General features: G+C 41.7%; 1 long non-coding RNA gene across 2 annotated transcripts in view; it reads left to right on the forward strand.

Moving 5' to 3' along the window:
* The first annotated feature begins 14,261 nt into the window (after positions 1 to 14,261).
* Positions 14,262 to 27,742, forward strand: part of LOC127205698 (uncharacterized) — a 35,385-nt gene continuing 21,904 nt past the window's right edge. Inside the window, exons 1-3 of one of the 2 annotated variants that reach the window (XR_007832683.1) lie at positions 14,262 to 14,382; positions 17,710 to 17,833; positions 20,706 to 20,762. This is a non-coding gene — a long non-coding RNA (uncharacterized LOC127205698). Of the gene's footprint in view, positions 14,383 to 17,709; positions 17,834 to 20,705; positions 20,763 to 27,742 lie in introns of those variants that run through there. The other variant, XR_007832682.1, reaches the window with a different exon arrangement.

Genomic DNA, 27,742 nt, shown 5'->3' on the forward strand with positions numbered 1-27,742 from the left:
TTTGGACATCACTTCTCTGCTTTCCCTTAGGTTCATCCTGAGCCTGTGTTGCTGCGAAGTCAGCTTAACCCCAAGATTTCTGGGCTACTCTCTTCATTGTCATCTTCTCCCGTGAACTCTCAGTGCTTTGTCTCTCTGTGATGTCAGCGCCGTGTCCACAGCTGGGGGTTTGGCTGGGCTCTCCATGTTCTTTACCTTGTTCGATGGCCTGGAGACTGTGGCACTCCTGCTAGGTGACTAAAGCCTTCACTCACTTATGTCTCTTTCTTTCGAGACTACGGCCCTTAGTTGTCTGATACATAAATTTTTTAGAAAACATGTTTACTTTGTCTTTATAGTTTTTTCTCTTTCTTTTCTTTCTTTCTTTCTTTTTTTTAAGTAGAAGGTAATATGGACATGTTTCCCTTACTCTGGTCAAATGGGCAAAGTCAAGTTTACATCCCTGTTGCTCATTTAGGAAGGAGTTTCTCACCAGAAACAGGAACCTTGGAACCTGATTCTAACTTCTGTGTTTTGACTCTAATGGAACCAAAGATATTTACCCTCAGTGACCTACATGTGTTTTCGATTGGTGGTCCCCCTGGCAGAATGCTATGTGCAAGAACACCCCTAAGTAGCCTAACTCGATAGCTCTCCCCTACGCAGCAATGCCAGCTCTACTCTGTAGCAGTTACTGTAGGCCAAGCTAGGCTCCTATCCACACTAGGCTCCTATCATAAAAAGCCATGCCATAAAAAGGGGTGTAGGTTTTTCTTAGCAGACCCATGGCTTTGCTCTCAAAATAAACAGCTAAATCCTAGCCTCCAAAATTCATGTTCAACCAGCATCTTGAGGACTTGGTGGAAAGTTTTACTGGTTGCTTGCAGTACTTAACTTTTGTCAGACTATATTTTTTAAACAACCAGAATCCCAAAATTGTTCCTGGGCCTGAGATGTTTTACATTATTATTTGCCTTTTTCAGCATGTCACTTGGCTTCATCTGACTGATCTGCAGAGCTGGAATTAAACATCATGAATAAAAGTTCCACCAATTTCAAAGTACCATATTAAGTCCTCAGTCCATGTTTTGAAAGGCTCGGGAACGTTAATGTGGAAATGGTTGTCAGATTTGAGAAAGGAAAAAAAAATAACTTTAAATTTTAGCTCAGGAATTATTGCTTCTGCTTTAGGGTTATCAAAGCCTATGTGGACACAGTGCCATGATGTTTCTCCTTCAGACTTTGGCTTGCAGCAGAACAACAGAAGGAGAGCATCCGTACGGCACCACTTCTCCACATGCGTGTGGAGTGTCTCCTATTTCCTCGCATGCCTGGTGCTAGGCATTTCCAGGTAGCAGCTTGCTTTATGCTTCTTAGGTCGGTCCTCTTAAGATATGTCCCGCCTTCCTCTCTTTGGCTCCTATTTCCAATGATTATATCCCTGGTTTCCCCTGTATAGATGGCAGTTCTACACCCACCCTAGAAGATATGCACACTCAGCCCATCCCTGTTCACTATGCGCACCGCTGTGGTAAGAAGGCTTACCCTCCTGAGCTACCCACCAACTGTTGACAGCAAGCAGTACCTATACTAAAAATCCTCTTCCGTCTGGCAAGAAACGGGATGGCGGGGGGGGGGGGGGGGAGGGCGGTGAGCAGAACAGTGCTGTTATTACCTCTACTGTTGATTTACTGGCCCAGAGTGATGTTTCCTGAGATGAGTGTCTCTGGTTTGTCTTTTTCTGTTACAGTTACATGCCCCAGGTTTCAAAGACAATAATATAGGAAATGATTTTTAGTAACAAGCAGGAAGTATGATCCATCCCCACATTATAAAGTAGAGAGGACTATATAACGAAGCCTGTAAAGACTAAAGAACTTCTAGACTCTGGTCACTATGTAGACCGCTGTGCAGATGACATCAGAGTCTATTAGTTCTCCCTAAAGAACTGAGTCCCCTCTTGGAGTGACTCACTCTCTGCTATAGCGCATGCATCTCTCATTAACAGACTCTCCCTCAGACTACCACTTTCTCAAAAGAGGACCCGAGTCTTGATCTGAATACAGCGGTGAGTGATGGACACCATCAGTTCTTCAACTATTGTTGGCTGCGTTTGAATTCTCCGATGAAGACATTTTGGCTCAAATGGGATTCATGCTCCCCTTCAAAGAAATGGCTCACCCAAGTATCCCCTTGGAAGCAATTAACAGCAAATTACAAGTTTCAGGAAAATGTGCAGCCACAAGTCAGCGGACCAGTTAAACAAGTCATTAGAGATGGAGCGACTTCCTAGAAAGATGGAGGGGGGGTTGATGGCATTGGGTGTTCACGCAGGAAAAAGTGTGTGTGTGTGTGTGTGTGTGTGTCTGTGCATATGTGTGTGTGTATGTGTGTGTGAAGTGTAGGTCTAAGTGTACCCATTTCAAATATGCTTTTTGTAGCTCAAATGGTGCCACAATGAAGTAGATCCAAAGCTGTAATTGCACATATATTGACCTGGGAGTACATAGGAAGCTTTCATATTTTAGTGTGTGTGTGTGTGTGTGTGTGTGTGAAAAATGTCACCTCGAATGAGAGCTAAAGAAGAGGAAGCTCCCTTCATACCTGTTTTCTGATCCTCTGTGTGAGCTTTTGTGTAATGAGGAATATCTCCTGAATTGGCATCGGGGCCTGGCAGCTGTTGTGAGACCCTGTCACTGACCACCATTGTTGGCAGCGACGTGGTGCTGCCCTGAGGTGAGCCATTGTTAACCTTCTCCATGGTTTTCATCTCATACTCCCACAACCTTTAGATGGAGCCTTTTAAAAGTGCATGTATAAAAGTCTCATCTGTTTGTATCTGGTGTGCTAACTGGATGAGCTCATCTTTGGGAGTCTAACAGTGAGTAAAACCAAGGCGATTAGAGAAAAGAGAGCCCTTAACTGTTTATAAAATACCGACGCTTTGTTCAAACAGCACCTTTCCTTTGAACTAGTTCTCAGTTTCGTTTTCTCTGACTCCCACCTATATGCCCTTTTTTTTCCATTAATGACACACTTCTGAATACCAGAATATTTTGTGGCACACTTGAAGGAATTAAATTACATCCACAACTATCACACAATTCACGGGGCTGCCCTTTATCACTATGCTGTGTTTGAGTAGTGCTTCTTATTGGCCTCTTTCGCTCCATTATGCTCTCAGGAGGCAATGTTTTTCCACAATCTGGAAAATGCTCCATTTCATTTTGCATTGGGTTGGTGCTACACATAATAATAATCATAGTAATTTATTTATTTCTCTTGAAGAATGCTGCACCTTTCGTCGTGAGACTAGTGAGATTGTTGCAATGACGTAACTTTAGTTTTGTTGCAGTACAAAAGGCATGTTGATAGAAATTTGGTGGCTCATATTTAATACTTCAAGGTATATTGTCCCAAGGCTGGAGAACACCATTCTAATAGTATTTGGGTAAGACTTTTCTGATGGCCAATTCTCCCCTAGACTCTCTGAAAATACACTGCATATTTCTCATCACATGTCCTCAGATTGTCCTTGATGCTATAGTATTAGTTTTGATGTGAGATTTTAGAAGAAGATGTTTATTTACATAAAATTATAATAAAGCGGTAGTTTTAAAATATCTCACCTCTCTATGAGTGCATATTTTAGCTGTAAACACACGTAATCTAAATATCAAAAAAAAATGTCAATCAATCAATACGTTTCTGTATCACCCTAACTCCTTTCTGGCATGGCAGGTGGACTATTTTATACCTAACTATTATCCTGTAATTTGAAGGGAATCTTCTTGCTAGTGGTCGAATATAATTTTATTTTTCAATGTAAGAGCAGAAGCGATTTCTGAATAATATTTAAATACGACCCAATACATTATGAATACTGGGTTTTGGTGTCCGGCAAGATGACCAGCACCAGTAACCACACTTTGCCCAAACCAGCAAATGAAGACGTTGAGCTCTCTCCTTTCAATTCAGAGATGCTCCATTTGTATCTCCTCGATGCTCTAACCCTTTGCAGGTCATGGATTATTACCGTAATCCACTGATTTGTGTGCAGTTAGGAAGACTGGGTATTGGATACTCAAGAGCATAGGGGAGTGTGACCTGCACAGCCCGTCAGGACTGGAGTTGTCATCAGGGTGCTGGCTGTGTTGCGTCAACCCAGTCACGGGACCAAGCTGTCTCAGCTAAGCTGGAAGAAACCCAGGTAAGTGTATCTAAATTCTGAAAATCATCTTGAGAACATGCAAAATGGTGGGTGGGAAGGAGGAGGAGGAAGAAGAAAAGAGGGGAGAAGAGAGAAGAACTGTGCCAAACACAGCACCTCTGGACTGAGAGGGACTTTGGCGATTGTCAAAGCAGAGGACTGATAAGAACCATGTGCTGGCATCTGTTGTGACTCCCACTGCGACTCCAGATCCAGCACTTTCACCAAAAAAAAAAAAAAAAAAAAAAAAAAAAAAAATATATATATATATATATATATATATATATGATTTCCCGATTTCTCTCATGTGTGGAATTGAGGGAGTAACAAAAACGAAGGCAAATGAGGAACTATTAGGGATGTGGAAGGAAAAAACGGATCCTAAGGAAGGGGATTAATAAAGAGTAAGGGGCGGGGCGGTGGTGGCACATGCCTTTAATCCCAGCACTCCGGAGGCAGAAGCAGGAGGATCGCTGTGAGTTCGAGGCCAGCCTGGTCTACAAAGCAAGTCCAGGATAGTCAAGACTACACAGAGAAACCCTGTCTCAAAAAAACAAAAACAACAACAAAAAAGAGTAAGGGGTGAATATGATTATGGCAATTATATACCTATGTGCCAGTGCTGTAATGAAACCTCTTATACAGTTAAAATTAGCTACTTAAAGGAAATTGGTATTCGGGCTGAAGAGATGAGCTGGAAGTTAAGAACAATTGCTGATCTTGCAGAGGGCCTGAGCTTAGTTCCCGAAACTTATGTTGGGTTCCTCAAACTGCCTGTAACCCTAGCTTCTGAGGATTTGAGGCCTGATTCTGGTTTCTGAGGCCATTTGCACCCCCTTCCTCTCCTTTCTGTCTCTCTGTCTCTGTCTTACACACACACACACACACACACACACACACACACACACACACACACAGAAATTGATATATCTCACTGTGTATTGGCTGTTCAACAGTGTGTTTCTGCCCAATCCCTTTTGTTCCTTCTAGATCGGTGAATTCTATCACAAAATTTTGCACACTGAACCTTGACATTCCGCTCTGCTTACAGAGTCTGGAACCAACTGACTCTTACAGACACCAAGGCATGCTGCCCACTGGTGAAGGTGGAGTGGAAAGCAAGCAGAGCCCATTTTGGTCTGTGCCCAAGACATCATGCCTCTCCAGCATGCATACTGACCAGAGGTGCCATTGCTTGCACCTCAGCTCCAAAGCTGAACTTGCATGAAATGTCTCCTGACCTACAGGAGATTATGTAAATCCAGCCCATTTGGTATTGCCTTGGGGTCTCTGTGACTTCAAAATACATCCTTACAGAGCTCACTCCAATGTCTCCATTCTAAGCCTTTTCCCTTGGCATGGGTGTTTTGCTTAACCCATCAGTAAAACTCAGCCCCTTAGTTGGCCCCCCTTGCACCCGCTGCCTCTCAGGCCTTGAATGCTGATGTGGGCTGGAAATGAAGGAGCTTTGAAACCCCTGTTGACATTGGTCTAAGATCTCTGTCTGAGGTACTATCAGGGAATTCGCAGGGCATTCATCAAAATCAAGCTGATGCAAGCGTGAATAGTCACAAGAAAGAAACCTTTTATGCTGAAAACTGCTGAAGGCTGGAAAGGGGCTAATTTATTTAAATTATCCCTCTAAGTGTCAAGCCCCACTTTTTCTGGAAGGAGCTGACAAGGGTGGGTTAAAGAAAGTTTTCTCAAATTTATAAATAAATTAGTGATGGTAGAAAGTTAACCTGGGAAATCGGAGTAACAGAAAAGTAATCACTATCAATGTTGATGCCAATGGAGGAAAATACAGTTTTCTGCTATTAAGCTTTTAAATGTCAGCAAATGGCAGTTTAGTAGATCATTTGCTAATAATGATTAAATTTCTCATTAAAATGTTTCCTTCATTATTCTTCAGGTATAAATGTATAATTCAATGATTGTTACATCAATTACACTTAAAAAGCTCATTAAAATACTGAAATATTATCGTATAGTCAGAGTACTTTAAGAGTACTGTACTAATTATAAGAGAAATAAACTCTTATAATAGCACCATTTGAACTGATGCCTTATAAATTCTTAATGTAAAGCTAACATGTAGAGTTTAAATCAAATATATAGATCCAATAAAACAAAACCTTTTTAATCTTGTTTTACCTTCAAAGGGCTCTGATTATTGTAATTAAATAATGCATGATATAATAAAGATCTAGACTGTGTGATTATTTCATTGGCAATTGAATGTTGGTGCTTTTTATTTATGCAAGCAATGTATCATGGGCAATATGTATCAAACATTAAAATATTAATACAATTACACCTAGGCTGCTGAACCAATAAAAAAGTCTGTGACATGACTCTGCTGATGATATGAGGACAGTTTGAAATACTTTTTAAATTTTAATGTTAAGATGTGCTGGGTTATGCTAATTTTGCTAAGAAATAATATGTCCAAGATTCACTGTTGTGATTTTTATTCTTGTGTGGGTGAAGTCAATCATAAGAAGCATTCGCTTCTGTTCACGTTTGACCATTCATTTTTGTTGTCATCTTAAGGTGAAAAGAGCTGAGTAGCTTAGAGTTTACTTGTTTTAAGGGTATTCGTACTATGATGACCTTTCTCTAATCTCATTTATGAGCTCTCAGAGCTCTTTCAAACATTAGAATATGTTTCTGTCAGTAAGTCTTATTTTTGTTGTTGTTTATTTGTTTGTTTGTTTGTGTGTTTTGCTTTTTACAGAGTGAAGGGTTATGGAAGGTTTTCATATCACTCTTTCATTGTTCGCTTCCTGTCAAACCACTACACTTAGGTCTCTGAACCTATCCGGAAGCCCCTAAGATTTTCAACCTTCCCTTAATATAGTTCATCTTGTGATGACCCCCAACCATAAAATGATTTTCATTGCTACTTCATAATTGTAATGCAGCTACTCTTATGAACAGTAGTGCCCATATCAAACATGCAGGGGCTCTGATATGCAGCCCTGTAGAAGCCATGACCTGCAGCTTGGAAACCACTGCCACAAGGCCATTTGGATGCCCAGAGTTCGGTATTCCAGTGCTGTAAAAATGGAGCCAAATTGGCTTTGTTCTGGGCACAAAGGAGTAAGTTTATACTAAGTAATTGTCTCAAAAGTGCAGCCATAGACACAGGTTTTCTGATTGTTTGGATAATTAAATTTGTGTGGTTCTGAGAACCTTCTTTGCTTCTAAAAGACCCAGCTTCCTACCCTGGCTAAGGTGGATGGCCCATATTATCCCTCTATACAACAGCCAGTGCAGAAGGATGGGGAAAGACAGAGGTGATCACAGCAGAGGAACGAAAACTCAGAACCACACAGGTCCTCTCCTCTCTCTTCCTTTCTCTTTTGTTCTCTCTTGTTTGTTTTTAAAGAGAGACCCTCTTTAATCTAGGCTAGCCTCGAACTCATGTCCTCCTGCCTCAGCCTTCTGAAAGCTGGACCTACAGGCACACATCAGCCAGTTTACCTAGTGGTTTTCTCTTTTCACATTTCATGGGCTGGGCTCTTGCAGCCCCAACAGGTAAAACGGTTGCATAGCCAAGCCTCTTGACCAAGGCTAAGACTGGGAGCTGAGCGGATTTGTATATTTGTCAGACCTCCCCCCCTTCACCCCCACTCAGCCGTGGTTATCTGGGAGATCCGATAAATACTCTAGCACCTAAGCAAAAGCTGCTTGACATCTTTGCTTTCCAAAGAACTGTCACAGATAATATGGGAGCTCTGAAAGAAATGAGAAGTGTTGGGCCTATAAACAGGATGGACACATTGCAGCAGTTTAATTGCATTTTAAGACCTCAGAGTTGTACTCTAGAGCCATGGCTGTGTGAGCCTCATCTTCGCCTGTCCTTCCAATGACTACAGTTCCTCTCTTAGCAATGTCAAGTGTATTTGCTCCCTCTTTTCCTATATGAATAAGTAGTCATGGCTGGAGACGATACAACACAGTTGATCATCATGAATGTCTATATGGTGTCATATTTATGGTCTTCTGCTTAGCTTAAATCTTATTCAGGTTCTAATAGCAAACAGTATAGTCACAACGGGCTGGCACTGCAAAACATCTGCTCAATTCAGATAAATAAGACCAATGTGCCTGAAGGGCAAAGTTGGAATACAAGTGGCCTGCCATTGCCTTGGAGATGCAGCTCTCCTGCCTTGTAAATAACAAAGGGGAAGAGGTCATTTGCTAATTGATTAATTATCTTGTGAATGAATTACAAACCTGTGGAGTGGAGTGATCTCTAGGCATGTGTAGAAGGCCTCCCTGCTTTGAGTTTGTAAGTAGCAGTGGTGATGGCACCCTTGCTGACTTTTGGCACTTAGGGCTGAGGCCAAAGCCAGGTAGCACTTGCTTTTCTTTAGGCAATTGAGAACGTCCCTGGCTGGAGGCAGGTATGGGCATGTCCACACACACACACACACACACACACACACACACAGAGAGAGAGAGAGAGAGAGAGAGAGAGAGAGAGAGAGAGAGAAGAGCAAATGCCCTTTCCTTCCAAGGGCTCCACTAAGTTTACGCTTGTATCTGGAGCAGAGACCGGTTTTGCTTTGCCTTTATTTTTACACTGTAGAAATGAGCAGAGTTGGACTGGGTCGGATTCTTTTATGGCCTCAAAGTGCCAAGGATTAAAGATCAGAGAGAGGAGTATTTGCAGAGGGCAAATGCTGGTGGGGTTGTGGCAGCCCTGATAACCATGGAAGAGCCGATAATTAACATTCCTGCTTCAAGGCGGTGGGCCATTGGCCTTGCTGAGGTGCACCCAGGGCGCTGGGTCCCTCCCTCCTTGCATAGAAGGAACTGATTTAGTCAGAAAGGTGACAGTCAAGACTCTTGGTTGGCAGAATTTTTGCGTCTTCCCAGTGCCCCATTCCGTCTTTACCACAGAGACTGTGCATCAGGTCTGTTATATATGCAGGCTGAGTGAGCCTGCGGGGCATCCTCGGTATTTACACTCTTCTTCAAGGTTCAAAGCTGTTATATAATCATTCGCTGTCAACTTTGTGCTGACACTAAATTTTATTTTGTGTGGTTGTTGTTATTGTTGTTGTTGGTTTTTTTTTTTAATGCTCCGTTTAGGTTTAAAATATTGGCATCCGTACCCTATACTGTAATTCCATGGGTGACTGAACTGACTGGTGGATTCCTGTGTTACTAACACAGCCCTGGAATCGTCCTACATATGGAAATGTCAAGATTTGTTGATTGTAGACCACACACATCGGTCTCTTGCCTTTGCATAGTTACTTGGAGGTGGCCTTCCAAAGATCCACCCTCCCTGTTCCATCTTGTGACACTGCAAGTACAGCTATGAAGTTGCAACAGGCAAACTTTCCCTCGGCAAACCCAAGATTGATTTTCAGCGGCTTCTTTTCTCTAAGTCCCTGTGGAAATGGCTGGGCTTGCGATGTGCCCTTTTTAATCCCGCGATATTCTTTCCTGTCTGTGTGAGCTCCTGCAGGTGCCCTCAAATGCATTCACCAGTCACACTAAAACTGAAACAATGTCCTAGCTGGTATGAATAATGAGGAACAGATAGGGCATAAGGCTCTGGGCAAGGCCACCAGACAGATAGGCATTCAGGGTTCACCAAGGGACACTTGCATGTCCCAGTCATGCCGGAATAAACACCATCCTAATATTCCAAACAATCGTCTCTCCACTAAGCTCAGGGTCCTTAGAACTTGAACAACATGGCACACAGACTGATGCCTCCATATTTAAAGTATCCCATGTTCCCCACACACCAACCCTGTCTCTGGCAGGGAAATTGCACTGACTTCGGGCCCAAAGGGAAGGACGCACTGAAGGAGATGACCCTGTTCTTAGCTGGACTTGAGGTAGACCTGGTCAAGGAGCTTGTATGCTCGGCCAGTGTAATAAAGTAGACAAATAATTACCGAGCAAATCAAACACACTTACACCTCAGATGATTCGGAAATATTATCTATAATCGGGCACTTCTGTGCTAGGAGGAAAGGTTAATAAAGTAATTTAAAAAAGATTGTGTGGAGTATTATAGAATCTGAAGAGGACTGGCGATCATAATTGTTAATCTCCTGAAACCCCAGTTCTGAATTACACCAAGCAGGTATTTCAGCACATATTCTTAGTGTGTTTTCCATTTCTTATAATATTAGCTTGCTTAATTATCCTTTATGAGAGCCTTACTTTAGCTTGCTTGGGATATAAAAAAATGTTGATATGATTATTCCAGTTGACCTGCAGTGTGGATGTCAATCTTAAGGTATGTAGGAGAGACTGGTATATTTCAGAATTAATTGTCTGTATATGTTTGTTAGGAGAGCAATGCTGGATTGTACGGTAGGTGTGCCTGGCTATGCACAATCCTGGTCGCCATTACAGTTGTATGGAAGGAGAGTAGTAGAACTTCTGAGGATGAGCCTGGTGCAGAAATGGGGAGCAATCGTGAGCTTGGAGGTGATCAGTCACATTGTTTAGGTAAATCTCGGGTGTGTGGCATTAGGATGCATGAGGGGGGGGAATCAGTTGAAATGTTTACAAATCTGTTCTCATCCTAAGTCTTGAAATGAAGTTTCACTATTTCTTGTGTTAAAGAATCAGTTCCATGCAGAACGGAAGCAGCAGGGTGAGAGTACAGCACACCAGTGTGTGCACTAGTATGCCCTAGCTCTGCCATTAAACAGCCATGCCCAGGAATACATTGATTACCCTCGCGGATGCAATGCAAGCAACAAGAAGTTATATTTCATAGGAATTTTGGAGACCGTATGAGAGGCTTGTGATTGTCAAATGCACCTGATTTTAAAAAATGACATTTAAAATAATACTATGTCCACTGAACTTTTCCACTGCAGACCAGTGTAATGTATGAGTACTTAGAGATGCCTGTCTGTTTGTTTGTGTGTTGGGGGCGGGGCGGGGCGAGGGGCGCATGTGTGCTACAGTAGGGAGGGGGGCGAGGGGCACAGGTGTGCTACAATAGATCTTAGGGGAGCTCGGTGATTTTCTCAAAGTAGCCCATGGGCACAAAGTAGATTGTGGTATGGCAGGTGCCACAAAGGATGAGTGAATTGTAATCGATGAAGCAAAAATCAGAGAGCAAAAGTCCAACTTTGGAAGTCAGGTTCCTCCCCCACCCCCACACCCCCTATCCCCCCCCCCCCCCCAAGGCCCTGTCCTTTGGGCTTCTGTTAGGGGTTCTGCTGAGTTGAAGCTTTAGCACATGAATATGTCCGATAACTGACTGGATAGGACAAAAAGCCCAAGGGCATTGTGTGTTGGCTGGGACGTTTTTCCTTTGCCACTGTTTTCAGCCAAGAGTTCCAGATGTGGTGTGCCTCTTCCTAGAGGAGCCCAGAGTACAGGACAGATGTGGCCACGACTTCAAATCTGAAAATGCTGCTTCTCTTCTTCCCTGTAGCCCTCCCTTTAAGTTTTCCCTCTAGTCCTCCGTCCATCTGTCTGGCCCTGTCTCCTTCTTTCCTTTCTTCACTCCCCTTTTTTCCTTTTCTTCTTCCTTTCTTCCTTCCTTCCTTCCTTCCTTTCTGTTTTAGGCATGGTGTAAATTATTTGTATTTACTGTGGGGACCTGAAGTGGTTTGCTGCATTTCCTGACTTCTGATGCTCGTGTCAGTTACTTCATTTCTCAGTGTTCATCTCACACCGCCACACAAGGCTAGACTGTTCCTGCAACCTCTGGAGCCATAAAAATACACATAGGGAACACATGAAAGAGAAAAGAAAAAGGAAATTGCACAGCCATTGAATGTCTTTATGTAAGCAAGGTCGGAGCATGGGAGTCAATGACTCTTTTTCTTTAAACAGGGTGAAAGATTTTCATACTGTGAGTATTTGGGACCCAAAATGAACACGTTAGAAAAGTAATATAGTCACAGTAATTACTTTCATATGGCAAAATATTTCAGTCAGCAATGACTAGCAATAAAATAAAATGATCACCTTTAGTATATCCATTACAAAAACAGTTGTCTAAAATAAGAATGGTTAAAATACTTGGTAGAGCATAAAGCTGTGATACAAGAGGCCTCTCTGTACACACACACACACGCACACACACACACTCACACACACACTCACAGGCACACATACACATACACACTCACACACACACACTCACTTACAGGCACACACACTCACTTACAGATACACACACTCACAGGCACACACACTCACTTACAGGCACACATACACACTCACACACACACTCACTTACAGGCACACACACACTCACACACACACACTCACTTACAGGCACACACACACTCACACACACACACACACACACACACTCATTTACAGGCACACATATGCACTTTTCTCAAGCTTCGCAGACGATGCTAGCAGCAATTTACCTGAAATGGAGGGCCTTTTTAAGGGAAAAATACCCTAATTAAGGATTCATAAATAAATATACTATTAGAACCACTATCTTCTATAAAAATGAGTTTTCTTTTAGCTTTTAAGGTTTATAGAAATCACTTATCTGTGCCTTAAAAGATTCCTATTCTTTTTCTCCTCTCTTTTTATAAATATAGTGAATGTGGAACATCATTAATCCAGGCATAATATCATCTGATAGTAGCTAATCCTTCTTAGGCGTAGCTTTTCCTGGACCTTTGGAATATAGAAATGTGCTTTGGCTGTAAGGCCTTTTCCTTAAGCACCACTCTATGTTTAATGCCTAATTGCCCCCCTAAAAGACCACCAAGCAAATTGGGCACTGCCACGTCTTCCTCGGGAAGCTTAGGCGACTCTGCAGCCTTTCATTTTGTCTGCTAAGGTCATGGATCAAGGACAGCTCAGGGCCTGTGCTTCGGCTCTGACAGGATGACTCTGCAGCCTACTCTGAGATCCTAATCGGTTAGAAAAAGTCTATTAAGTTTGAGCCCCTAAGCTGTCTCCGCCAAATCAGGGATACCAAAGTTACATTTGTTTTTTGTGATGACCATTCATTTTGGTCAAATGAAGAAATTGCTCATGTGCATTTTGTGGCTCCAGGGACAAAAATTTGTGAATGTCCTCTATCTCTTAGCCTCCCTGCTTTTTCAGAGATATTATTGAGAAGATGCTTATGAAAAAAACCCCATTTTTATTGCAGCTGTTTATAAGTCACCTTGATCATAAGAGGCCGGAGAGAGGTGATAAAAGCTGGTTGTTTCCCTGGGTGAAAGGCAAAGCTGAGATGACTTGTGTACTGCACTGTGCGGAACAAGGCATGCTGGGGGCTGCATTAATGGGACGGATTGGACTCAGGACTCTGCCTCTGAAAGCTGTGGTCCTGCCAAATCCGTCTAGACCAGAATCTTCCTTCTTAGATCCTAGATCCTAGCTGCACTCTTCACTTCTTCATAAATGCTAGGTCTTCGGTTTTACGAAAAGCCTGCCTGCAGTGGGCAGCACCCTCATCCAGGATAGACACAGTTGTAGAATTAATTTCACTTTTCATCTTTTTTAAAAAGTGGTGGCTATGTAGTTAGCCATGTATGCGGGTTCCTTGTGATAAACACGATGTTAATGTAAGCTTACCTTCTAGGAACAAGAGTTAAGAAATGCACGTAGGTCATCCAGTGAGTACAACATCTCACCTGAGTAGGCCAGTAGTCAGAGTAGATCCAAGCATTCCACTCCACAGACAAAAACATGGAGGCTCAATATGAACAAGAGACTATCTCATCAAGACAGCTGATTACAGGGACATTATTAGAATCAATTTGGCCTTTCATAAAAATAATTTCACTTAAAGCTTTGTCTTCTCTGTGAGACCTTCTTTTAAACTGTTCATTATTCCAATAATAAGAAAACACACACAACATTAGTTACTGTGTGTATCTAACTGCACAATGGGGAAATGGCAATATTGTCAATAAATGGTTAGAAAAACTCAAATCTTACTTGCAATAGAATGAAATTGAATTCATACCCAGCATTATATGTAAAAACCGACTCAAATGAGTTTAAAAACTAATGGAATGCCTATAACTTTAAAATTTCCGACAGGCAGCACGGGAAGCTTCTTGACCCGGGGTCACAGTGCTTCCGATGCGATGCGACCCTGAAAGCCCAGGCAACAGAAGCAGAGCGAGAGGAGTGGAATGGCATTGAACTACAAAGCCTCTCCGCAGCACAGGGAACAATAGCCAGACTGAAAAGATAACCTACCAAGTGTGAGTAAATATTTGCAATCCATCTACGTGATAAGGGGTTAATATTCAAAATACATGAAGAACTTGAACAATTCAACAGCCCATAAAAGCAAGGCAACAACAGCCCAATTAAAAATGGCAAAGGGCCTGAACAGATATATCTCAAAAGAAGATATAAAGATGACCCAGAGGAAATGTGAAAGATATAAAACATTCCCAACATCGCTAATCATCAGAAAAACACAAATCAATATCTCAGCGAAACGCCATCCAAAAACCTATTAGAATTTCTTTCTTTCTTTTTTTATTAATTTATTCATATTACATCTTGATTGTTAGCCTTTCCCCTGTTTCCTCCCATTCTTCCCTCCCTCCCATTTCTTCCCTTCTCCCCTCCCCTATGTCTGTGACTGAGGGAGACCTCCTCCCCCTATATATGCTCTCAGAATATCAAGTCTCTTCTTGGTAACTAGCTATCCTTCCTCTGAGTGCCACCAGATCTCCCCATCCGGGGGACATGGTCAGAAAAGGAGCACCAGAGTTCGTGTGAGAGTCAGATCTCACTCTCCACTCAACCGTGGAGAATATCATGTTCGTCGGCTAGGTCTTGGTAGGGGTTCGAAGCTTACTGCCTATATTCTCCTTGGCTGGTGCCTTAGTTTGAGGAGGACCCCAGGACCCAGATCTGCCTGTCATAAAGTTCTTCTTGTAGATTTCCAGGACCCTGTGGGTCCTACTATTTCCTCTTTCTTCCATGCTACTCTTGCCTAAAGTCTCAATCGGATATCCTCTCCTCTGACCCACTTTCTTGGTAAGTAAAGATTTTCATGGTACGTATCCCTTGGACTAGTGTTTTGATATAAGTGAGTATATACCGTTTGTCTCTTTTTGCTTCTGGGTGAACTCACTCATTATGATAATTTCTAGATCAATCCATTTGTCCACAAATTTCGGGAATTCCTCGTTTTTAATAGCTGAGTAGTATTCCATCATGTAAATATACCACAGTTTCTTAGTCCATTCTTCAACTGAGGGACACTTAGGCTGTTTCCATGTTCTGGCTATTATGTATAGAGCAGCTATGAACATGGTTGAGCATATGTCCCTGTTATGTGGTAGGGTATTTTCTGGGTATATTCCAAGGAGTGGGATGGCTGGGTCTTGAGGAAGCCCTATTCCCATTTTTCTGAGAAAGCGCCAGATAGCTTTCCAAAGTGGTTGTAATAGTTTGCATTCCCACCAGCAATGAAGGAGTGTTCCTCCCTCTCCACATCCTCGCCAACATGTGGTGTCATTTGAGTTTTTGATCTGAGCCATCCTGATGTAGAATGGCCATCAGATGGCAAAAGGGAAGAAGTGTTGGCAAAGAAGTAGGGAAATGTAACGGTTGTTTGCTGATGAGAATGTACATAGACACATTCACTATGGAAAACAATGCCTCCTTTAAAAATTAAAGAACTTCTATCTAGCAATCTTATACCTTAGTTTCTACCCAAAAGAAATGGAACGAGTCTCTCAAGAGTTTTCTGAGATCTTGTGTTCATTGCAGCATTATTCACATAGTCAAGAAAAAGGGGAAATAGAAGCATTCATAGATGAATGAATAAAGAAAATGTGACACGTGCTTAGAAACACACTAAGGAGAATATTATTTAGTTTAAAACACAATATTCTATGTGGGAGCTGGAGAGATGGCTCAGCAGATAAGAGCACTGGCTACTCTGGCAGGGGTACCGGCTTCAGATCCCAGCACCCACGTGGCATCTCAGAAACACCTGTAACTCCAGTTCCAGAGAATCCGACATGATTTTCTGTCTCAGCAATTCATTCATGTAGGCAAACACTCATATACACAAAATAAATAAATGTAAAAATAGATCTCTTAAGTATCCCGTGATGTTGACAATATAGATGAAGTTGGGTGACATTCTGTTAATTGAAGTAAACCCAGCATGGAGTGGCAAATCTGCCTGATACTGTAATCTACAAAAATTTTTAACTGATAGAAAAGCAGAGACTAAGACCATTGCTAACCTAAGATGAGTGGGTGATGTGGAGAATTGGTCAAAGAATATAGAATTTTGATTATATACAATGAAAAAAATCTGAAAAAAATCAGTGCACAACATGGTGACTATAGTTAATGCTATACTGTGTGCTCAGGGTCAAAAGAACAACACATGCACACATCACACATTATACTTCAAGTAAGTGGGAAAGATGGTGTTATTTAGATGGATACGGGGAGTCGTCTCACAGAACTATCTCAGAGCGTTGTTTTGAACACCGTATACTGATGTATAATTAACAAATACAAATTATGTGTGTGCATGCGTCTGTTGGTAAGTGTGGTAGTATGTGATGTGTATGTTACCGTATGCATGTGTCTGCTGGTCGGTGTGGTGGTATGTGACATATATGTTACTATATGTATGTGTCTGTTGTTAAATGTGGTGGTATGTGATGTGTAAGTTACTATATGTCAGCAGACATGAGTTGCAGACAGGCAAGACAACTTTCAGGAGTCCGGTCCCACTGATGCCTAGTTTTCTGACTTGGGGAGCAATTGAAGCAACTGTTTACACCCAGGAGTCTGTTGTAAATATTAAATGTGCAAAGGAGCGTACAATACTGCACACTAATGGCAGCACGTTATTATGGCTTTGTGAAAGATGAGGCGCTACTGCTGTCTCCAAATTCCGGAGGAGGGGTGATAGACAGCTCTAAGGCCAAAGTTCCACCAAAAGAAAAGAAAGGATACGTAAGAAGGATATGGAAAATAATACATTTTCTAAGATTGCATTGTAAGAAGTAGAAAAGTATAAAAATTATGGTATTTCAAATTGGCATACTATTATGTCGCAGTACAGCTAGCAGATAAATGTAAAAATAAAGTACAGATGTACCATTTTTTTAGTCATATCTGGTATATGGAAATCTAGATTTAAAGAAAGATTGGTTATAGGGTCATTATTTGCTTTACAAAGCAATTTGCCATAAGGTTCTTTTAAAAGAATACGCCTCTAGTATCTTTAATGTAATATTTCATTTACTGAAAAAAAATCACACAACTCTACAAGAACTCATTTCATGCTTAAAATGAAGTACACATGTTGAAGGTACAGAGAGAAAACTAAGATGAAGAAAGAGACCATTGAAGGTTAGGAATAAATCAGACAATAAATTGGCAAAGAAATGTACACTGAAACTTTATGTTCTTAACAGTTTTTACTTTAATAATTAAGATGCCTCTGTGCGTGCATTAATACACACATAGAGACAGAGAGACACACGGAAGGAAACAGCATCCACTGGTACACCTACAATGTCCTTTCATCCTCCACCGAGGGTCAAACAGTGACATGGGCTGCAGAAAAGCCTGCAAGAAGACAAGGTGTTCAAGAGTGACAGCACTGTTGTCTCTGCTGGGAAGTGCTCCTGGGACATTTTCACCTTGTCTGCAACGTTCAAGGTTCTCTCCACTATAACTGGGCTTTGAGGGACTTTTGTCTGCAGTGTGGTAAAATAGAATACAGGATCTGAAATGCAATCACACTGGCGTTGAGTTCTGGCTCCACATCGTCTGTAAATGTTTCAGTTTGTTGCTTTTTTTTTTTTTTTTTTAACACTCAGGATCTTGCTCTAGCCCAGACTGACCTTGAACTCACTCTATACAAAAGGTTGTCCCTGAACTGGTGGTGATTCGCCTATGCCGTCCTCCCAAGTACTGGGAGCCACAACAACACCTTTATATGACCATTTTCTTTGTTTGTTTTATGGTTTTGTTTGTTCAATAATTCTTTCGGAGAATGTCATATATGAATCTTGCATCTCCTCCCTCTGCCTCAAATTTCTTGTTTCTCTTTCCTTCCAAATTCATGATCTCTTCTTTAAGTTATTGTTGCATGTGTATACGTGTGTGTGTGTGTGTGTGTGTGTGTGTGTGTGTGTGTGTGTACACAAGTCTATATAGCCTATTGAGTCAGTTTAGCTTTGCTCATATGAACATGTGTCTGGGGATGACCACTTGAGATTGACAAGCTATATGGGAGCTCATCCCCAGTGAGAGCTGATCCTCCCCTCTTAGCAGCCATTGAACACCTATATATATAAGATTCGATCTAAGTCTAGACTATCACTTGGTCTTGTGTATCAGCGTTGGGTTGATAAAGACATGCATCTCATAGTTTCTTGAGAATATTTGAGGATGCGTTTTAAGCCCTATTGTAGCCCCTTACAAATGGTTGGCACACAATCAACGCTTCCTTTTAAGTATTGTACCATGGTATCTATAGACCTACTACGCTGTTCTTTTGCATCTATTATTAAGTCATAAGTTAGTGGAAGAAAAAGGCCAACCTTTCCTGGCTCATAGACCAGAGCTTCATACACTGGGCATCATGTACTTGATTGTGAAGTCTAATTGTGGTAAAGTACAGAATACATTTTTTCCCCCAAAATACTGCGAATCTTACAATAAAGCTGTATACAACCTGAGCAAGAGCCAAAGAGAGAGCAAAAGGGTAAAGTAAAGTACAAAGGGCACATGGCATAAGAAAACGCTCCAGATTGCCCTAATTAGTTAACAAGTTGTCCTTGGGAACGTTAATCAAGCAGTTCAGAATCGCATTTATTATAAAGGGCTTGTTTCCCTTGGTTCCAGGATCATACTAGGAATATGTTCTCTGTAGATTTTTGATTACAAAAATTAAGTTTTTCCTTCTGTAGACAAACTAGTTCATGGTCAACCATACGTACGCCAGAAGAGTCATGAGACATTTCTATGATCGCATCTGGGTTATTTTGTTTTATTTATTTATTTATTTATTTTTGTAGGCTTTCTTACTAACCGTACAGATAGTTTCTCTCGCTTAGAGCCTTGAACTCATCTAAAGCCATCAGGTGATAACCATATTGTTTCTGGACTCACCTTGGACCTTGGTTCTCTCTTGGGTCTGTTTGCTTTGCCCCCTCCAGTCCGAAGATCATCCTTCTTGATACAGCCCATAGAATCAGAACAGAAGTTGAATTGTTCTGCTTTCTGTGACATCTGTTAACATTTTGCTGTGTGCCCCAATCAATGTACCTATCCCTTTGTTCTTCCTTACAAACAGCTTAAAAATAGCTTTCTGTTGTCCTTGGCAGTTTTTCAGCCCTTACTCAGGCTTCAGCCCTCCTGACAATATTCTTACAGCACTTTCTATACTGGCTCTTCACCATGTCTTCAGCCATCCATTTGGGGGTATCCGTCCCTTTATATTCCACACTGAATAGCTTTAAAAGGGGGAAAAGAATGCTCCTTTCATGTTATCATTTTTATGTACCTCTAAGATCATCTGTGATTATTTTGCCAGAATTTTGTTTTTAAATAGGCTTATTTTCCCTGGAAAAGAAATATTTAGTTGTGGGATTGCCTCTTTAGTTTCTGTATTCTGATGCTTTCTGTCCTAGGTTCTAGGATAAATTCTGTCTAGGTTATTTTTCTGTTAACATAACATACTCTCACACAATAGATGACTCCTTTCTAAATTTCTCATCATTTTTGGCTCATCCTTATTCAAAGTTAAATTATTCTTAGTCTGTAAATTATTTGTATATCAGTGAAATATAGGCCACAGATATTGTTTCTTCATTTTTTGAAAAATCTCAGCCAATTCGTTTGCAATTTAATATCCTCTAAATCACATGTCCTGATGCAGTTTAGAATCATATTTGAAAGCTTTATTTAGTATTTGCTTTTTAGATTTTGTGTATAAGCACAATTTGTTTGGTTTGGATATTTTTTTCATTCTTTTTTTTATTATTTAAGCAGTTTATTCAGATTATACCTCAATTGTTATCCCATCACTTGTATCCTCCCGTTCCTCCCTCCCTCCTGCTTTCACCCTATTCCCCTCCCTTAGGTCTAAGACTGAGGGAGACCTCCTCCTTTATGGTCATAGGCTATCAAGTCTCATCTTGGTAGCCTGCTTATTCTTTCTTTGAGTGCCCTCAGGCCTCCCCACCAAATGGGGGTTTGGATATTTTTGTCCATATCCATTCTCCCCAGTCTTTAAAGAAGCACTTCACCTTGTTTGGATGAGTCTTTCTTGGCTATTTGGAACTATTACTAAAAACAACACAAACGAGAACAAAACACCATTGCACCACTTACCTAACTCCCATAGCCTCCCTGTGTTCCTACCGGAAGCAGAGGCGGATGCCCTAGCACAGTGCATGGGTCTCCTCCAGTCTCTTGATGCTCTACATGAGTAGAGCCCGTGTCTCCCGGAGACAGCCTTGACAGGCACATGTAACCACGGTGCAAATGTCACTTTTTCACACAGTTTATATTTTCACTCTAGGAAATAGTTCCTCATCAAATGCTCAAGATAGGAAACCATCCTGAATACAAGAGATCCTGGGAAGGAGGAGTCGCAGAATCAGCAAGATCCGCCGTGGTGCCAGCTTCCCAAGCATCCCACAAGCCTGTCTTGGCTTGTCTTTAAACTGTCTGCTGCTTGCAATCATAGCTAGAGTGGCACAGGCTTGTGAGCTGTTATGGTGGGTGGGCTCAGGCAGCTGGTAACATTGCCTTTAACCAGCCCTCTAAACAGGTTGAGTATGCACATTGCACAGGACACTCATTTTGAACTTTCTTGTTTAAAAGCAAAGCGTAAGTGCCTTCCGCAAATGTTACTTCTTTGTTACCTCTCATGTGTTCTTGCTCCTCACTTTCCTGACATCTGCCTGGAGGATGATGAATGGCCCACGAGGGTGGGAAAGGCACTTGATATTGAAGCAATGAAAACTAATTCATGCAGACTTGGAGAAAAAGCAGAGAGTTTGGGACAGTGTGGAACAAAAGACTTTGGACCCTTTCCCCACACAGGAGACTCAGGAGCAGGTGGCATCCAGGCTCCTCTCCACACCCATCTTAGCCTAATCTGCCAGTTTCTCACCTTACTCTTCACTCCCTTGTAGCTCGTGGCTTTCTGGTCCCTAGAAGCAAAAGACAAGTTAAATGCCATTTGAATTTAGCTCAGCTAAGTGATGAAAATTTTGATTTGTACAGGCACCCTGGGAATCAAACTGGGTTTGATGTTTGTGTTTTTGGAAAAAGTCTCACTGGGTAGTTCCTGCTGGACTGGAAGTTACCATGTAGATCAGAATGGCCTGAAACTCCAGAGATCCATTCTCCTGCCTCTGCCTTCCAAGAACTAGGATTAAAGATCTGTCGCTCCAAATCTGGTATCATTTCTGAGGAAAGGCTACTTATAAATTCTGAATTACTTTATCAGTTAGCCACTGTCCCTGTAGGGCTGGCTTTATGAGGTTTGTTGAGTTATTCTAAAATAATTTATATTTACTAGAATGATATATTTCAAACAAGTTATAAGATATAGCATACAATTTAGAATATTTTTCATAAAATTTAAAACCTCATGTGCTCAAGACACATAAATATTCCCAGGGATGAGTTCAACTGGAGGCCTTGGAATTTTAATTGGAGGTGCCAAATTAATAAAAAAATATAAAAGAAATGTGGATTTTAGTAGATACATATTTGCAAACTACAACTCTAAGCTTCCCCTTCCAATCTTGTTTTGGTCCCAACCTTTAGTTTAAAAATGTAGTTGTAAGAGAAAACTTAAGTCTATAAAGTAATGACACACTTTGAACGCCTTTATTTTGCACCTCACTAAGTCATGAGTATTTTATCTATGATTTTTAAGTAAAAGTTTCCACTAAACGTGTGTGTGTATTTATAAATGTGTATTTTCCAACAGAATTGATAAATTAAAAGTGATGGACACGGACAGTGTTTGCTTCTGTATGTTATATTTCTGAAACAATGTAAGCAATTATTCTCTATTATTGCTAGTAAAACTTAACTTTATTATCTGAATAATAATTATATTAACTTCCATGACTTTAAGTCCTGCTTTTCCCTGCAGTAGTTATTAAGGGTATACTAATATTTGTTATATCCTCATTCTTTTTTATTTTTATTATTTTATTTTATTTTATATCCTCATTCTTGAGGGTAAAACTTGATAATATCTTCCCCTCTGTTCGTAGCTTAGCTTATGCTGGAGTAATGATGTGGAGCCTTAAGTATACAGTTGTCAAAAGGAACCTGAAGGTTCTCACAAATTTTAGAACAACCAATGACAGGCAAAATGAAAGAAGCCCAGCCGTGGGAGTTTGGGAGGATTCAGCAGAATTTCTTATAATGTCACTTTGGAAGAGAGAGAGAGAGAGAGAGAGAGAGAGAGAGAGAGAGAGAGAAACCCAACATATTACAAGGGTGTTTCCTGCAATTAGAATAACAAACACAGGAGGGACGGGTTCAAAACTGCTTACCAAGTTGTTTATAGCTATTTCCCATTGGTCTCCTGAGGCCACAGAGACAAGGATGTGGTGTGAGCTTTCTCCTCACATCCTAACGCACATTAGCAGTGGCACCTTGTTAAGGGTCCCCATGTCATTCCCTGAGAACCATAGACATCCTAGCCAATTAAAATTGTTCATTGTGGAAACCAAAGAGGCCTAGCCCAAGCAAGCCTCTAAGTCGCTGGAATCTCAGAGTCTCACTTACACCAGTCACGCAGAGCCTGCCTCGGCCCCCTGAAAATAAACATATCTTTTGCATATATGCTCTCGAGGCTGCCAGCACTCTGCCAAGGAGAAGTGCTGTTCTAAATGGAGATTCTCTCTGTATCAGCAGGAAGAATTTATATCCAGTCAGAGAGAAAGTGGAGAGCAGCTCTTGTTGTTCGTTACATTTCAGTGCTGGGAAGTGCTTTGCCCTAAAGGTGCCAGGTAAAGAGAATTGCCAAGTAAAGAAAATTTATTGAATGCATTTTCCGAAAAGGAAGCAGAGCTGACATTTTTGTTTCTAGGATCTCAGAAAAATACCTCTCCTTAGCCTTATATCAAGGGAGGACATGCATAAAGGAAATAAAATAGTCTCATTCTGTCTTGGAAGCCATGTACATAAATGTTTTCTGTTTAATCATCCATAATTATCTTAAGCGTGTCTTTTTTTTTTTCCTGATGTCTGTCTGCACCACACATCAGAATTCTGAACTTACTGGGTCCTTCTTTCGGTACCATCTCTCCTTTAGGGCAGCCACGGACTGTGAACCCACACATCTGCCCCGCCACTAGGGCTAGCCACTCCAGAGCAGCATACCTGGATTTTGCGTCCAGGAATACACACACCAAGGAACACAGTCAAACTTGTCCATTGAAAGCTTGTGGGGATGTGTTGTGTGTGTGTGTGTGGGGGGGGGGGGATGAGGTGGGGGATGTTCACTCTTCTACTTGGCTTCGGCGAACACTTAGGTTCCCTGGGACATTCCAGCCTTTGACCCCCTCCACACACGCACGTGTTACCCTCTATCTCATGGAGGTTACAGTAATCCTCAGTGTCGGCTGGTTTGTTCAAAGTGTTCTTTGCAGTTAACATTTGGTCTATTCTGGAACTTTAGAAAACTAAGGCTTGCCTGAAAACAAACAAACAAACCACAAAACCAAAACAACAACAACAAACAACAAAAGGGATCCATCAAATGAAATAAAACCACCCCATTTGAGATTAGATCCTCTCTCTCTTGTCACACGCAGTGACTCCAGCTCTCTGCTCAGACGTGTGGTCAGGGACAAAGCGGAAGATGCCACCTCTGGGCAGGTACAATATGTTAGCTAGGGAAGGACCGCTCCTGTCTAAGGACGACAACAATTAGCACATGCTACTCATTAACAAACGGAGATTAGAACGCAGCCGAAATGGCAAGCTGCCATCAGCGCGGTAGTTACGGGGCAGTTTAATTTCTAACGAATGTGAGCGCTGGATCAGTAACAATATTCGACAAAACGCCGCCTGCATTCTCTTATGGCTTTCATTACCAAATTGAAAATCTGTGTAGATTTCTGAAAATTACTTTTAAATGTAGCCAATCTCCTAGACTGCAAGGCTTGATTTGCTGGTGAGGGAGCCCTGCTGTGAGATTTTAATGAAAGATCATAGTGGCCCTCCAAGGCCGGCAAAGAGCTATGGGCCCTGGAAGACCCGAAATAATCTGTTTTACTTTTAATGGCAGCCATTTTATATTCATTAAGATCAAAATGCAGTTTTGCAGGCAAATTGCAAAGCTGTTCCACTCACAGCTTGAGAACCTGGAGGCCCTACAGCTTTTTATCTTGTTCATAAGCAAATATGCAGTTAATATCTTTTAATATGCTTTGATGCTTGCTACCTTATGGGTACATTGTACCAGAGGTTAGGGAACTGCATGTTTCCTTGGCACAGTCAGCGCGAACTAAAGCCGCTGTCCTTTTATTTCCATAATGGTAGAAGAAATGAGTCTCTTTTTATCCCCTCCCCATTTTTTTTTAAATGCGAGCTCTGCTCAAATAAATTGTAAAGCACCGTACAGTGTACATTCAGGGTCTCAGCGAAAGCACAGTTTTTCACTGGGATCCATCTGTTGGTGGTGTGTATTATTTAAATTTATACAGTCGCATTATTTGAATGTAAACAGGCAAATAAGATAGGATCAAATCACTGGCATCTGGAAACTGTGCTCTCATCCTCTTTGATTGTGAGGTTGTCTGCATTAATGATGGAGTTCTAAAGGCTGTGATTCCACCTGATGTAGCGTATGACCCCGGCAGTTGTGATCTTATCAGGGTTTCAGTGTAGTAGAAAATGAAGGTATTTTGCAGCTCATTTCCAGCAAAGCTAGTTTGCATTATCTGTTGTCCAGAGCAGTCCTCCTTGTTTGGTGGGTTATGAAACACCTCCGCCCCTTTCTGATTTGCAGCTGTACTTCCGGTCCAGAACCATGTTGTAGATTAATTTCCATCAGATTTCTTATAGAAGGTAAAGGGCACTGTGCTGAATGGGGAGGGAGGAAAAGAGGGAGGGAGGAAAAGAGGGAGGGAGGGAGGGAGAGAGGGAGGGAGGGAAGGAGGGAGCAATAGGAAGATGGAGATGATGGAACCATTTCATTGTGTGGGGGTGGGGTGGGGGTGGGGATCCCCCCTTTTCTGTCTCTTTTCTGAGGCAAGAAAGAAGGTTGATCCCAGGACTGTTACCACTCAGTTCATTGCCTCATCTTAATTATGCCATCAGCAGTAGGTCCCCCCTACTCATTGTTTTCCAAAATTATATGACTAGTTGATATTTGTGGAAGCAAAGCTCAGGATTCTTTTGGGTAGAAAAAGAGAAGCTATTAAGTAAATAACAATCAACTGAGGACTTGAGGTCTAGACTAACTGTGACAACAAATAGACACCTGCCCTGGGTTTTGGACTTCACTCCTGGCCATAGTGGCCTAGCTAAAGCAAGAGTGGGTGGGAACTATGGCACCTTTTGTGGCAGGAGGGAGGCTGCCCCGATTTATGCTGGAGAAGTGAAGGCACTGTGTCCTTGTTCATGGGTCAGCCATCTCAAGGAGACCTGACGGGACAGCTCATGGAAGACCCCCATGCAACTCCATTACGAAAATCATTGCGTTGTCTCAAAACATAAACCAGCACCTTGGACAGGAAGGCCAGCTTCTTCTCCCCCTCCAGGGGCCACTCGTTCTCTGCTCTTTGCCACATCCCAAAGCAAGTCCCTGTACTGTATAGCATGCTTACACATTCTAGCATCTCCCTGTGAAACAGCAGCACTTGTCTGCAGTCCCTAGAATGCAAGTTTCCAGGGGCCTGTGAGGAAATTTGATGGGCTCCCTTTCTGGCTCTCTGGGAGGAGTAAAGATGCCTGGCCTGCCAGGGCAGAGCTGATCAGGGTTCTGAAAACACTCTAAAAGCAGACAGAGATGTGTGGATGGGAAGCCAGCCAGGGTAGCCTGGGGGTCTGGGGAATGTGTGTGGATGGGACCTTGTGAGTTTAAGTAAGATGAAGGCAGGAAGGAGTGCTTGGGACTGGTTTCAGGAGGATGTTCTAAAAGCCTGAGGGTGACTAGGAAGGACTTGAACCTGCCTGTAAATGAAGAGCTAAAGTATTCCCACCTGCCCAACCTTACAAGGGAAATGGAGAATGCAAAGAACATATAATTAATTTCAATTACAAGCACTACATATCTCGGGCTAGATAGGCTCTGTCTTCATTTCCTGTCAGCTCAATGGTCTCCAATACAAAAGTCCCTTAAATTAAATTAAATTAAAACATAAAATTCCTTCTCACGTATCTCTGTATTCTATTCTTAATACCTCTTGACATTTAGTCTTTAATACGCTACATTTTCTTCCCCTGCACAAATATATGCTTCAGGTTTTGATCAGTAAGGCTGCAAGAGCAGGCATCATGGGAAATACAGAGCAGAAATCCTTGGGGAAATAGTCATAAAAAAGAATACACTTAGATCTGTGAGAAGCTCTGTCCAATGTTTTCTTTACCATCAGATTTCAGAATTATTCCTAACTTTGCAATCCAGTCCTTTTCTATTGCCTATCAATGCTGTTCTCAGAAACAATATGGAGATTTTCCTAGGATCAATAACCTAGCTTTCAATGGGCTCGGCAATTGTGTTCTGCCTCCTTTTTCACTCTCATGTGCTGTGTGGTGTGGTGGCCACACAGAGGTCACTCTCTGGCAGAGAGCGTATTTGCATCTTGATCTGGCACGAAGGAGAAAGCAATATTGCACACTATTTTCACGTGCCGGCGGTATCAGCGGTGGTGTCACACCATTGCAAGTTGAGTGCTGTGCAGACGCTGGAGAAGGAGGCGGCCGTGTGCGTGTAGGGGGGCAGGTGCTGGGCAGAATAACAGCACCCTCCATGAGACTTTGTCAGGAAAACTGGAGAGAGACGATCTTCATTGACGTCTTTTGCGATTTGGATTTCCTTCGCCGCCAATTGTTCATCAGAATATTTGATTCCATCCAAAATGGAATTTCTTGGCTCCTACCAATAATGTCTTTAAGCATACAAAAGGAAGTTGTAGCTCTTGAATTACTCCAAAAAGGTTATCAAAACTGCCCTGAAGGGTTGACATAGTCCTGCCAAGGAGTGTTTTGAAGGATGATATTATTTTTTTCATTGGTCATTCGACCAGAGTATTAAGAAGAGAAAAAAAAAATTGACACCTGTCCTTCTGATCTTATTTAGCCAAAAGAAAAAAACCACCACCAACAACAACAATAAAAAAAAAAGAAAAAAACAAAAACAAAACAAAACAAAACAAAAAAACAAACACAAGATTTCACTTTAACGGGGTCTTTCAGGCAGAAAAATACAGCAGTAACATGTGTAAAGAAAATTTCAATATGTTTTGACAATAGTGTAATCTAGAGGAAGTGTTATCCCCCTTGTGGAGGTCATCATTCTTAATACAGTGTGTGTCATCAATTCTCAGGACAACAGAGAAAATGATGTAGTCAATA

Source organism: Acomys russatus, chromosome 22 (assembly GCF_903995435.1).
Source record: "Acomys russatus chromosome 22, mAcoRus1.1, whole genome shotgun sequence".
In the NCBI taxonomy this organism is placed as follows: Eukaryota; Metazoa; Chordata; class Mammalia; order Rodentia; family Muridae; genus Acomys; species Acomys russatus.